Below are 11,228 nucleotides of genomic sequence, written 5' to 3'. Positions count from 1 at the left end.
TACTTTAGAGAAAATATTCTTTACCCTCTCAAATAGTGCAGAGGCAGTCCACATTGTAGTTTTAAACAGTTTAACAGTCAGTCTCAGATAAGGGCTGAACTATAACAATTATTTGTCTGCTCTTAGTAATTTCAAATTCTGACAGTATTCAGTTTAACACTATTTTGTTGCAGTGCCAAGAAAATTAATTTAATTTGGTTGTTCAGCTAATACCCAACAACTAGTTAAAACACTATAACTTTATTGTCTCTCTGAGCCTTTTGGTTTTGGCTTCATCCTTTCTAACTTTAAAACTTTAATAACAAAAACGTTGCTCCTAAATTGAGCAGTGTTATCATGTTAGGCTCTTCCTATTGTTAATGTCTTTAATAGGTGATTTGGATTAGAAAGAATATATTTCCTACAAACACCATAACATTTTAAATTACATTTGCAGAAAACAAACAGAGAAACAAACAAACTCAGCATAAAGTCATCTGGGTTAGGAAATACCAAACAATTCAAAGCAACTGAAAAAGAGATTCATTAGAATATCTTACTGCACAGAACTGAAAAAACTTAAGAAGAGCTGAAAAGGATAATAACTGAAAAGGATAAATAATAATAATCAGGAACACTGAGTAATGTTGGTGAGGGTACGTTACCACTTTCACAATACAACATGAATCTCAGTATTAATACAACAAATTTCAGATATCATTATTTAATCTCTGTCTGAATATCATCACTTAATGATTATATGAAATTATATGCATCTCAAAATTATATTCACTTCCATTACATCTTATTCCATTAAGGCATTAAAGAAAGATCACTGGCAAAACCCTACTGATAAAACAATTCAAGCCAATTAATGAATATTACTATAAATAAAAAAACGAGATATAAGCTTTTATAAGCATAACGTAATGCTAGAGAATTTGGTTGTGTTCTAGTAAAATGCTTTAGAATAAATTATTTTGTAGAACCACAACAGAAGAAAATTCTGTCAGTAAGAATGAAGTGTGTTAAAAGTCTCTAATTCTTTATCTCTGGTAATGTTTTTATTAACCATTTTCTCATCTTTTTGCTTTATTTGGTAGAGGAGATTCAAATAAACAAAGTATTGACTACTAACACAGGAACATTAGCAAGTTACCTTGCCCAATGTATTGCTTAGAGTATCCAGGTACATTGCTCAAGGACACAGATCCCATTCCAGGTCAGGCCACTGGAAATGAAAACTGCTAGTATGGAGCGTTTGCATCTCACTTCAGTAATGTAAAAAAAATATCTGCATTTCTCTGCAAACAAGTATTTTACTTTATTATTCAAAGTCCTTGACAAATTGAGAGGGTTCTTTCTTCTTGGATTGGATTATAGTGGCTCAATGCAATCACAGTTTTCCAGTCTTCAGACTAATGAGAACGTCTTTAGATTTTAATATTTCACCTCCACTATCCCCCTTATGTTCAAGAAATCATGTCATATTGATTTATATTGTGCCAGTTCTTGTTCTTATTAAAATCTATGTCCAAAAATGAGGTATTGGAATTTTTCAATGCCTAGTCCATTACATGAAACTGGGTACTATGTTCATGTATTGTACTACTGTGATCTATTTTTAATTTTAATTGCTTAGCCAATTCTGGTTTTTTCCCAACTGGTTACCAAGGTATAAACAAGAAATGTCCAGCTGATCAAAATGCAGACAGCTACCAGGGACAGTGTGTAGTTGTGGGTTACATTAGTATATATATTATACAAAGGTGGGAATCATGATATGTATTTCATATGAAATGCCTCTAATGAGAATAGATAGCAGCACATAGTTATTTTCTTCTTATGCAAAACTGAAATAATAAAGACTAATTAAAATCTAGTAGTATCACTATGGTCTTCTTCTGGAACTATATAAGCAATATTAGTATTTTGTTTTCCTGAACCTTACATGAGAAAAAATATTCCACACATAAAGAAAAGACAGACAATACCGTGAATTTAATTACTGTCCATTTCAATGAACACAGATGACAGAATTTTGAGATGAGGTGATGAACAGATATATTTCAAGGGTGAAATTTAAATAATAAAATGACACTTGTATTTCTTTGTGTTTATATTCAAAACTCAAATCAATTTTGTACTACTCATAACAATTTTATATAGTAAATATGCATAATTTCTTTCATGCTAACAAAAAGTGGTTGGCAATATTCTGTATTTGTCCTGATTTTAGATAATAGAATCAAAGAATGGTTGAGGTTGGAAGGGACCTCGGGAGGTCATCTTGTCCAACCACCCTGCTCAAGCAGACCTGGGTGCCCAGGACCATGTCTAGCCAGCTCCTGAGTATCTCCAAGATGGAAGTAATCCACAACCTCTCTGGGCAACCTGTGCTAGTGATCAGCTTCACTGGAAAAAAGTGTTTCCTGAACACAGTAATTATGGGCAGCAGGTCAAAGGAAGTGATACGCCCCCTCTGCTTCATGCTGGTGTCACACTACCTGGAGTACTGCATTAAGCTCTGGGTCTCTAACATAATGACATTGAAGTGAGTCCAGAGAAGGGCCACAAAGATGATCAGAGGCTTGGAGCATCTCTTCTATGAAGACAGGCTGAGAAAACTGGGGTTGTTCAGCCTGGAGAAGAGAAGGCTCCAGGGAGACCTTACAAACTACATGCTGGAAAGGCAAGCAGCAAGTATGAATAAGAACCAATATATGAAAAAGCCTGTTTTTTCCACTCATAAAATTTTGTCTAATAAAGGTTAATAACTTTCTCTACAAATCCTGACTCACATCCTTCAATCCTGTCTTGCTTGCAGCAGCATTATAATTTGTGTTTGAGGGAGAAGACCACAGCAGCTAAAATGTGAATATTTAATGCTTTTAAGCCCAGAATTCATGTCCTATTTTCTAAAGATGTTTTTAGGCTTTTTAACACTATCTGGATGTTGAAAACCCTGACTCAGATATATGATATAAATTTTCAAAACTAGCTCAGCAGAAGACACTTAAATTCATTGAGATTACATATTCTACTAGTAAATGGTGATATACACTTGCTTATGTAATGGTCTTAGCTGATGAAGAATCTAAAAAAAGAAAGTCAGGCATCCAGTTCAAATGTTTAATGGCAGTCAAGCTAAAGACATCAGGTGAATCATAGAACAGTTTGCGTTGGAACGGACCTTCAAAAGTTACCTAGTTCAACCCTTCCTGGTATGGGCAGGGACATCTGCAACTACATCAGGTTGGTCAGAGCCCAATCCAACCTGACCCTGAATGTTTCCAGGGATGGGGCATCACCACCTCTCTGGGCAACCCGTTCCAGTCCTTCACTACCCTCACCATAAAAAAATTTCCTCCTTACATCTAGTTAAAATCTACCCTCTTTCAGTTTAAAACCATTACCACTTGTCCTATCACAACAGGCCCTGCCAAAAGTCTGTCCTTGTCTTTCTTATAAGCCCCCTTTACTGAAAAGCTGTAATAAGGTGTCCCCAGAGCCTTCTCTTCTCCAGGCTGAATAATTCCAGCTCTCTCAGCTTTTCTTCAGAGGTATTCAATCCCTCTGATCATTTTTTTGGCCCTTCTCTGGACCTGCTCCAATGAGTCCATGTTTTTTATGTGCTGAGGGCTCCAGGTGCTCAAACCTGTGACTATTAAGAGAGAATCAAGTCTCTGTAGCATTGTGTGTGCCATATGTCAGAATTAAAATTGACAAACAAGTCTATCTAATTTAAATTATACTCAGATGACAGGATTTTTTAAACTATATTTCTAGAGTAAATGAATTTATTTTTGTTGTCATAGTACTCCTATGCATACTTATGGAGACATAATGAATTCTGTGGGATCATGCCAAACTTTGTCTCTAGGGATACAAGGAGAAAAAAGTAGAAGCAGAAGAATTAAGAAAGCTGTTAATTCACCAAGTGCAATACAATATTTTGCAACAATGTTTCCTTTTCTTCATTAGCCCAGAGTTTAACAGAAAATGTTCATGTCTATGCAGCCAGTATTTTGTGGTCATTTAGATATGTCATGAACCTCATGTTTTCTTTTTTGCTTCTGACGTAACATTTAAAGACGAAAGTACAGGAAAGGAAGTTCACATTTCTTTCTTATGTTCCAAACAGTAACATATTCTGAGTTTATGCCACTGCCATTCAGCTGGACACCATTAAGCTGACGATCAGTTTTGGTAGTACATATATATCTTCTCATACTGAAAGGGAAGTTCTTCTATTCATTAAGAAACACAAACTGGGTTTATATAATTTAAATCACTCTCCACTCATTATGCTGCATTTTCACTAATTATTTACAGTTTTGATGCAGATGAATAGTCAATATAATCTTCATTAAAGATTAGGTCACTACCTCTGTAAAATGCAATAAACATGGCCACATTGTTTTCCGCTCTGAAATCAGTGGAAGTATCCAGATGCTACCCACACACCACTACTGCTACACGGTGTAAATTTGACCTCGGGGACAGACTATTGAAGGAGTCAGTACACAGCATGTTTAAAAGCATTGTTTTGATGCACATTACCTTTCTTTTATCTTTTCTCTGTTACATTTCTTCTGTTTTCTTTCCTCTTACATGCTGTGCTTGTATTCTAATGTGACAACAGTTGCCTAATAAAAGCCATTTCTTAGCAATATCTTTGTGTATCCAAAAATTCAGCCCATACTTTCCCATTCAAATTACTTAGTTTTTCCATTACTCGACAAAAACTTGCCTTCCCACCACTTTAGAGAGGCCATAATGTACCTTTGAGTACCGTAAATCACCTCAATTGAGGAGGAAAATTTAGAGACCAACACAAGGAACAGGACGATGACTTTTGCTCTGGAACAGTTCCTTATGCAGAGCAGAATTTGCAAAGGAATTTGCCAAAGTCTAATGAAGGTAAGCAGAAGAAATGTTCCACATATGATAAAGCCAGGAGCTTAACAGTAAGAGCAAAGATTCACCCTCAGTGTTGAAGTAATGGCCAGAATGAAACTCCAAAGCTGTTAAACTGGAGGAAAAGGATTTCTTACTTCCTGCCTCCCACGGAGATAGCCACAAGACATGAATGAGCATCTGCCTCTGCCGTTTTGATCTCTTGATGTTTGATTTTGTGACTTTAATCTTTGTTTCTGAGACATCTACTACTTCTGAGAATGTTTTTTCATGTTTAAAATGTTTTTTGTTAACAAAGTGAGTAATTCCCTTTCTGAACTGATGAAATCTCTGAAAGTTCATTTTTTTTCAACAAGAATACAGTTTTGTAAAACATTTATATGTTGAATGAACTCAGCAGACTTTTTTTTTGTATAGTAGGTGTTCTGATAACCATGGATCATGGCTTGCCCTCCTAGCTGGTAAACACAGAAAAAAAACCAACCAACCAAACCTCCAAAAGATTTACTTCAGAAAGTTCATTCTCATCAGAATTACTCTCACATTGTTCTGTGATATTTAAGAAAATCATTTGCAATAGTCTTAACATTATTTGAATTCCAGGAAAACTGGTATCCTTTTTTACAGTAAACAATTTAGATAAAAAATAGGTCATAAAAGGGAGGCACTTCAGAAAGAAGTATACTTTAAAGAAATTAATTCAGAAGTACAATATATGTTTTCATTTAAAAAAAGTATGCATGATTTTTTTTTACTTTTACAATTTGGGACATCTTTATCCTATTCTGAAATATGACAGAAAGTAGTGTTGTATTATAAGAAATGTAAATTCACAGTGAAGGAGGAAGATGCAGAAGATGAAAGGAAAAGAAATGAAGAAAAGGAAATTTCAAAAAGGAAATTAAGTTGGCTTTAATCAGATTCCTGAATAGACTGCCTTCTCCAATACTTATGTCCTCAGTTCCCCTTTTCTTGAAGTGTTACGTAACAGCTTCAAAAAACAAAAAAAGGTAGAGAAATGTCAAAGTATATGTTGTGGTTTAACCCCGGCTGGCAACCAAGCACCACACAGCCGCTTGTTCACTACCCCCCACCCAGAGGGATGGAAAGGAGGTTCAGAAAGGAATGTAAAACTCAAGGGTTGAGATAAGAACAATTTGATAGGTAAAGTGAAAGCCGCGCATGCAAGCAAAGCAAAGCAAGGAATTAATTCACCACTTCCCATGGGCAGGCAGGTGTTTGGCCGTCCCCAGGAAAGCAGGGCTTCACCACGCATAGTGGTTACTCAGTAAGACAAACACCATAATGTCAAATGTCCCCTCCTTCCTTCTTCCCCCAGTTTAAATACTCAGCATGACATCATATGATATGGAACACTTCTTTGGCTAGTTCAGGTCAGCTGTCCCGGCTGTGCCCCCTCCCAATTTCCCGTGCCCCTCCAGCCCTCTCGCTGGCAGGGCCCAAGGAACTGAAAAGTCCTTGACTGAGTGTAAACATGACCCAGCAACAACTAAAACCATCAGTGTGCTACCAACATTGTTCTCACATCTTAGCCAAAACACAGCACTGTACTAGCTGCTAAGAAGAAAATTAACTGAAACCAGGACAGTATATTAAAAAAAAAAAAAAAAAAAAAAAAAAGCTGCATACCCCATTAACATTGTTTTCCAGTGACTGAGTAATTTTAGACTAGGTCTTGTTTTCTGTTGTAGACCTTGCCTTCCTCAATATCTGATACAGTTAGTTGGCATATATAAGCCAGGCATTACTGATTGTTTCTTTCTGTAAGGCAAATCTTTTAGAAGTACAAAGCGTTCAGATTTTCAGTCCTCAGATTTGGAAAGATCACCCAGTTGCCACAGCAAAGTCCTTATGCATTTGAAGCCTCTACCATCATGCTGAATTTTAACTCAGTTTCCTTTCTGTTTTAACCACCTCTTTTCACTGAAATGTATGCTTCCTGATAAGCCAATATCAACCTTAACTCAGCCTTAAGAGAATACCCTATCTACTTCCTCTAAGTGACATTTAACTATTTTATGTTCATATATATAAAATATTAGAATATTCCCAAATTAAACAAGCAGACAAAACCAACTCCCCCTTCAACGCCTGAACCTTAAAAGAGTAGATACAAAATCTCATTCTCCCTTTCCAATCAGTGGGCATAAAATTATTTGCTCTGTATCTGAACTTTCACATTCTTAGCTTCACAATGGTCTGCTTTCAGGAGGAACAGAGGACATTACTATCAAGGATATCCTATGGTGAAGGTGGTTGTGGTACTTTCTTAGGACATTAAAAAAGGGTTTTCAAGCTCCTTTAGACTACAGCAGATGTACAACCAGTTTCTCTGATTTCCTGGGCAATATCTACTGCTAGGTTAGTATGCAAATGATTATTCCTGTCTTTTCTCACATGATATGACACATGAGTATCTGAAGTTATGTTCTCAGGAAACTTGCAAGACAGCCTGGGAGAAGCCTTTTGAACTCAAGTACCAGTGTCAGTAAATCCTGGAAGAAGCCTACTACTAGTTTAGATTTTATTAGAGGCATAAATGCATTTCTGTACATAAGCCCCAAATCAGGCAAGAGTTAGGTGTACTGGATCCAGTTCTAGATGGGAAAGAGTCAGTCAGCATATCTAGGCGTGATTCTTTTAGGTATCAGATGAATAAAGCAAAGGATAACCACGAGCTGTTTAATAAATCAGGGAGTATTAATCCACTTTCTGGAGGTGTTACTGAGGTCAGAATATAACACTGGTTGTCCAAAGAAGAAAAACTCTTTAAGATAACATTACCATAAGTTAAGTTTCTCAGGCTCCCTTCAGGTTATAAAGCTACAGAAGAGTAGTGCAGGACAGCAACTAGCCACTTGGCTTATTATATCAAATACAATTAAGTATTGCAATAAGAATCTTCTAGGCACTCAAAATATGTTTTGCAGTCATCAGATGTTGGTTGTGGGTACTTTTTGTTTGGTTTTTTGTTGTCTTTTGTTTTTGTTGTTTTGTTTTTGGTTTTTTGGTTTTTTTGCTTTTAATGCTTGCATGTTTCCCTGATGACGGGAATTCACAATCCCATAACAACGATTTGAAAATCAACCCAAAACCTACTTTATAGCAACCCAGAATTCATCCTCATTATAGTTAAAAGACAGTTAGCAAGCAATTCAGAACCATAACAAAACAAATGGACTTCAGAGAGCCAAAAAAAGCATGCTGATCTTTGATGCAAGCTTTCCAGACCACTACTTTTGCTGACTCAGAAATAACTTATGATTAATTCAGTTCAGCTAACTATACTAGCTAAAGGATAGCTTTCATTATTTAATCAGTTCTCCTCCATATACACTCCCTGATCAACCATTTAGGCATGATTATGGAATAAATTCTTTGAATGTCATTATCTGCAACCCATAGACTATGCCTTAGTTTAACTACCCCACCTGTCTAAGAACTTGTTTTCTTTTCTAAGAAAAAAGCTCTTTGAAGTGAGGAACAGAAGTGAGTTAGGACTGAAACAGTCGTTTCACAGAGCATGAAAAAGGAAAGTTAATTAAGATGTGTGACAGTTAAAGTCTGCATTTCACACTTTTGTGTTTAAAACAAAAATTTAATCAAGTGAGGGTTTTTTGGTTTAAAAAGAGAGGGTACGCTTATACAGACAGTCAACAAGGCATAAAGGCTATTTCTGGAACAGACTGAAGATCAGTAGACTTACTAGCATGGCACTGTGCTAGATTAGCAAATTTTGCCAGATTAGCATGGGTATGTGACTTCCTAGACAGAGAAGTCTCTTACCCTGAAGTGGTGAAATAATGGTGAGGCAAACACATAAATCAGGAATAGCTCAGAAATGTTTGCTGCTATTGCAGAATGAATTATTATTTCTTCTCTTTTCATTTTACAATCTTAAATTTCTGTTTCCAAATCTAAGCTGGCTGTGTATTCTCCCATCATAATCAGAAGAGAGCAGAGTGTCATAAATCACTTCCTCACGTTAAGTTTATCTTCGGTTGGGATGAACTGCCATCTCAGAAGAGCTCTCTCTTCATTGATTGTATGTATAACATTTAACACAAGCACTTTATGCCACCTAAACTGCCTTAGGGAATGTTCCTGGCCTTCAGCTGCCTCTCCAGAACATGGGTTTTATGCAGATTGTGTCATATCAGTCACCACCAGTATTCTAACTGGCTTCAAAATCGCCACTTTCAGGCATCCTAGGGCATCTAAAATGGACAGCCAGAGGAAAGCAGGATATTCTTTGGTACCTGAAATAGAACTGGAAAACTAAGTTTTGTTACCTGCAGCTTCAAATATGGTATTGACACCGCTAGTAACATGGCACACACTTTGTACAAAGCCTCTGGACTCAGGCTTGTCTGACCTGTTCTGCCTGATGTTTTGTTGACCTGCCTGAAGCTTTATTTCACCTGGGTTTTCCCTGTGAAACCCAGACAATTTGGTTTCATTTTGTATATCTTATAAACAGTGCCACCAACATTTTGTGATGTTAACCTAATGACAGCACAGAGAAATAGAGGCCTGGTACTACAGCAGAGGCCTTGAGAAATGGGCACACGGGATGTGTCATAGAGGAGCATAGCTATGGGATGATAAGGAATGGGGCACAGGCTAACACTGGAGACCTCACAGCTGTAAAGCACGGGCATTTATAGAGACTTTTCTCAACAGAAATATTCCTTCTTTCCCTGTAATGATTTGATCTGAACCAATAATGATCCTTGGATTAGACTGTTTAAAATTTCAATTTGATAAAAATAACTTATTGACTGTATATATAAGGTGATTCCTCCTTGCTCATAAACAATATTATGATTGTTAACAGTTTGCACAGTTAAATTCTCTTTCTGTTGACAAACAAAGACTAGATGCCTCACTTTATATAGTAACCTTTAGGCAAAACTTATTTCCTATGCAGCTTCATTCACATACATTTACAGTGATCTAAAACATGGGGCTCGCAAATGTGGCAAGTGTGAATTAAGCCCACAGATTTCATCAGGAGCAGCTGGAAGCCATGAGAATTTCTAAGCAGTCATTAATGGCCCTATAAACTTATGTTTACATGAATGAAACCAGCCCATCTAGTATTCACCGTGATAACCAGGCCAAAAAATTTGGTAAAGTTTAAAGATGAACAAAGCAGCACCTAGTTAGGACCCAAAATAGGTGTTTTACTCCCAGCATTTTCTAATATAATTGAATTCTCAAATACCTGGAGTTAACCCAGACTTTAAATGAATGTAACACCTTCTACAGTTAGTCTAATTTTCCTTTGTGCCCCGAATCTTTGAAAGATAACTTCTGTATACATCCAGTTTCAAAGATTGCAAATTTCAGGTATGTTGAGGGTAAACAGTTTTGAAAATTAATTTTTAAAGTTTTTGGATCCACACTGTGCTGTAAATCAATGGTTCCTTATTATTCTATCACATTCATATATCATGGTGATAACTTCTAGATAGGCACAGACCCTGAGAACTATTGTGTCTTGCTAACACCAGAAAAACAAGAAACACACCCACACCCTACACCCCCAATCAGTTAATGAAAGAACTCAATTTTCTAGCAAACTGGCATGCTGAGTGCTCTTAAATGTAGTGTCCATGAATATCTGTTGAAATCAGTATAACTTTGCTTATTATAAATGTCAGTTATGTTATGTGACCAAGATTATGGCATTCTTAAGCTAGTGTCTTGGACACCATTTTGTAAATTTAAAATGCCAGTTTATTCAGTCTGAGAGACTTAATCTGTGTTACATTAGTATTCACTTGCTTAAATCCTTTATTGCTGTGTTTACCTTTCTACAAGGGCTGAGAATTAGATTGAAATACTCAAAATTACTGTGTCTGTATTTCTTTTGCTTTTTAAGTAGAGATTTTCTAAGGAAACAGGCTCAAAGCTTTGTGAACTTCATTAAGATTTATTCATCTAGGCTTGCTCAACTCCATTTAAATTGTTCCATCTTCTTACTGCTGTTAAAACATCCTTTAAATAGGATCTGACTAGATATACAGAAAACAGTGCAAATTACAGAAATTTGATGAGTTACTTTTTAGTTGTATTTGACCATGCACATTGTAGACACTGACAGCTAAGCCAGTCTCCATGTGTACCCTTTCTGATTAGTGGAGAAAAGAAGGCTCTTCTAGGGCACAGCTAATCTGACCAATTTTAGACATTTCATTTGGGGTTAAATGAATCATACCTGGAAGCGTCTATTACTCTCCAGTGACTGTGAATGGAGCCTGTCATGATCAGCTCAGGCATAGCCAATGACTAAAAAACTTTGG

The sequence above is a fragment of the Falco cherrug genome, chromosome 2 (genome assembly GCF_023634085.1).
Source record: "Falco cherrug isolate bFalChe1 chromosome 2, bFalChe1.pri, whole genome shotgun sequence".
In the NCBI taxonomy this organism is placed as follows: domain Eukaryota; kingdom Metazoa; phylum Chordata; class Aves; order Falconiformes; family Falconidae; genus Falco; species Falco cherrug.
This window is presented reverse-complemented; position numbering follows the sequence as displayed.